The sequence below is a fragment of the Rhinolophus ferrumequinum genome, chromosome 21, assembly GCF_004115265.2.
Source record: "Rhinolophus ferrumequinum isolate MPI-CBG mRhiFer1 chromosome 21, mRhiFer1_v1.p, whole genome shotgun sequence".
In the NCBI taxonomy this organism is placed as follows: domain Eukaryota; kingdom Metazoa; phylum Chordata; class Mammalia; order Chiroptera; family Rhinolophidae; genus Rhinolophus; species Rhinolophus ferrumequinum.
The window spans coordinates 23647326-23651304 of record NC_046304.1 but is presented as its reverse complement, the minus strand read 5'-3'; positions in this window follow the sequence as shown (position 1 = coordinate 23651304).

The following is a 3979-nucleotide window of genomic DNA, read 5'->3' as shown; positions in this document are numbered from 1 at the left end:
ACTTTCCATGGTTACCCTGCTTTGCTTACAGCAGGGAGTGCCTGGTCTTCTCCATCCTCTGCTGCCCCATGCGCCAAGATTTTCCCATTGGTTCCAGAGTCTCTAGAAGACCTTAAGATGAAATCATCTGTAGAGTAAAACACAAATACTGCCCTAACCTGGTCTGAAGGAGATTGGGGGCCTGATTGTTAGAGAGCCGTGTTGCAACCTGAAGAACATTCTAGATTGCAGTTAGTAGCCTGAAGTTCTAGCTCTGGATACAACAGTCCTTTCTGGATGACTCTTCACCTTCCCAAAGGCTTTGGTGAGCACCTTCTCTGGGCCTCTGATGCTACTTTTGAAAAATGGCCAGTTGGTTTGGATGACTATTTAAGTTCCCTAACTTTTCTATGATTTGAAATTCCTAAATGGTCCTAAATTACCAGGGTGTCCATTTCCACGCCTTTGGGCGGATGGGCCAAGAGGTCAGGCCAGACATCTGTGCAGTGCTGGACATGGGACTTTTGACTAGCCCATGAAAAAATACACCACAGACAATAAGCTCCACGAGAGCAGGGACCATCTCATGTCTTACTCTTCAATGCCTGGACAGATGCCTGATACATAGCAGTTGTTCAATAACATACGTGTTGAATAAATGAACAAGTGTTCATCTCTGGATGATGCTGTTGAGGACGATATTTATTTCCTTATTTGTACTTCTCAATTTTCCAAATTGTCAGCAATAAAGTTGTAGAATACCTTTCCTAGACACGAAGGGTATATACTGTGCCATTCCATTTATATGAAGTTTAAAAGCAGGAAAAACTAATCCATGTTGATAGGTTACTTTGAGGGATGTATCCATAGGGGTGGGTCATATGGGAGCTTTCTGGGGTGTTAGAAAAGTTCTGCATCTTGACTGGGATGGTGGATAGATCATTAGGCTACACATTTCGGATTTATGAGGGTTGCTATAAGTTATAACTAGTAAGAAGTAATTTAAATTAATAATTCCAAAGTGTAAAATGTAAAGAGCGGAGGCCACCTCCTTCCTCCCTCCCAGCTATTTACTGTTGATGCGTGACCCTCCAGATTCTGTCCCGTTTACCATGTATAGTTTATCATCATAGACCAGTATATTCCAGGGGTTGGAATTTTTTTTCTATAAAGGGCCAAATAGTAACATATTTAGGCTTGAGAGCTATACAGTCTTTCTCACAACTATTCAACTCCATTATAGATGATACATAAATGAATATGCGTGGCTGTATTCCAATACAACGCTATTTATAAAAACAATTGCTTGGCTGGATTTGGTCCCTGGGCTACAGTTTGTCAACCCTTGAATAAACACACCTATGTAGGTAGGAATCCATAGATAAGAACGAGACCTGGGGGCATCTCACTTCACTTCATCTTTGGGATGAGGAAGGAGATTTAGGGGAAGAAATGACTTTCCTAAGAGATACAGCTCGGTGCACTAGGGAAATCTTAGCTTTGGAGTCAAATAGACCAGCTGCTTTCTGGAAGGGGCTGTTTGTGGGGGTGTGGCTTTGGGCAAGTTACTTAATTTCTTTGAGTCTTTGTATTGTCATGGTGTTAATAATGGAATTTATACCTCATAGCGTTACTGGAAGAAATTAGATAACCCAGAAACAGCTCGGTTTCACAAGTGCTTTCTCAATCATGGCACATGGCTCAGGGGCTCCCTTCTAAATTCACAGTTTCTGGTATAAAACTGACAAACACTACCAAGAACCTACTCGGTATGAAGCCTTCTGCAGAGAGTTGTGAGGTAATAACAAATGGATATGGGAAGATCTCAAACACCGGGGGTCAGCTTCCTTTCTAGAAATCCCTTCTAACTTTGTGCTTTTATTTCTCAAACATGCTGACATCAGATGATCTTTGCCAGGGAAACTCCTAAGGGTAGAGAAGATTTCTCTCATTTTGATTCAACAACTCACATCCTCCTGTTGGGTCATTTTCAGAAATAGGGTGTTCCCAGTAGTTTGTAAAAGGTTAAATTAAAAACTAGCGACCTGGTATGATATTAAACTAATGAATACTACACCGAGCAGAGAGAGCCTGCACTCCAGAGCAATAATCTATTCCTCTTTCTTCTACTACACCCATAAAAAGTGAGTTTGGCAGTGGGCCCAGCACACAGCAAGTGCACCATAAATACTTATTGAATAAATGATATGGGTGAGGCTACGGTGATTAGGAAAAAAAGCAATGCCCTTTACTAAAATTTCTTGGAATCTGTTTTCAGATTAATATTCAAATAAGTGTTAGTGAGGTGCCCGTGCTACACTCTTTCCTTTATTCTTCCTCACAAATCTATGAGGAAGACAGTATCATCCTCACTTTAATGATGAGGAAATGGAGATAAGGATTAGCCCAAGGACCCACAAACAGTTAAGCAGTGGAACTATCGATTGCCTAGTTCCACAGGAAGTGCTTCCCTTCTGGCTCTTTCCCATCTTCCAAGACCTCCACTCACCCAAACAGAGGGGGAGCACATGGAAACACCCTGACAGTCTCAGCACAGAGAGAAATCTTGTGATTGTGTGTGTGTGCGTGTGCGTGTGCGTGTGTGTGTGTGTGAGAGAGAGAGAGACAGAGAGAGAGACAGAGAGAGAGAGAGAGAGAGAGAGAGAGACCGAAGTCTTTCCTGTCTGAGGAGATACCTGCCACATAGAGAACTATATTGGTTCAGTGTTTTATGTGCAAAAATCTTTTTTTGTTATTGTTTGATCTCAAAATAGTCCCGCAAAGAAGGCAAGACAGGCATTAGTACTCACAGATGAGGAAACTGAGCCTCAGAGAGGAAAAATGACCCCCTGAAGGTGTCAGACTCACTACCTGCTGACCCAAGTCTTCTGAATCTCGACTCTGCTGTTTTCTCTACAGCACTGCATTTGTAATACAAGATTAGCACACGACACTGTCCAGGAGCAGATACAAGACCCAGAAATAAGTCAAGATAAGAGACCCCCATTTCCACACCCAATGCCGTGCTTCTGGGATGGAAAAGCTGAAAGGGTGCCGGGAAAGGACTGGGTCCAATCTATGTCAGGAACTGCTATCCACTTGGCATGACTCTGTGCCTCTCCCTCATACATCCCTCCTACTCCTCTCTTAGTTCTTACTTGTAGGGCGCTGCCCCCTCTTCGGCCTGCTTGTGTCTGGTCAGGACTGCTGCCCACAATAGGCGCCTTGGCATGAGGGTGTCCACTGGGCCTCATGCTGAGGGATGGCATCCTTTGATGTTCTGGTGACTAGATGAAGACCCCACTTCCAGGCCTGGGAGTGAAGAGCCATGCAGGGCTACTGAGTTAATGAGGCAAACATTTATTGAGCACCCACTATATGCTGGGCACTGCAGGAGGTATCAAGCACTACTGAGATGAACAAGATTCAATTCCTGCTTTAAAGGAGTTGGTTGTATACAAGTAGTAGGAGAGAGAGACACGTCTACACTTATGTCTATTCTAGATAGAATGGAGCCAGTCTTATAATAAGCATTGTACTGATTGCTTTACAGAAAGCATCTCACTGTGAGGCAGTATCGTTATTCCTACTTTTAGTTTTCTCAACTGATGCTCAGAGAGCTTGAGTTGCAGAGAGCCTGTTGTTGCTCAGACCGAGTTGAGATTCAAAAGCAGCTCTATCTGGCTTCAAACGTTTTCTGAACTAGCAAAGAGGCAAGTACAATAAGAGAACCAGCGTGGGGCTTGGAGTCAGGCTGATACAGGTTTCAAATCTGTCTCTGCTGCTCCTTTGGTGTGACCTTGAGCAAGGTGCTACGTCGAACCTCAGTTTCCTTGACTGTAAAAAGGAAGACAGTGTAGAATTTGGCAGGAAATCCTTGCAATATATGTAAACAACCTGGCACAATTAATAAATAGGAGCAAATGCTAATAATAATGGGGGGAACGAGAAAAGTTCTGTGTGGGCGCAGAGCCCTTGAAGGATATGTAGGATTTTGACA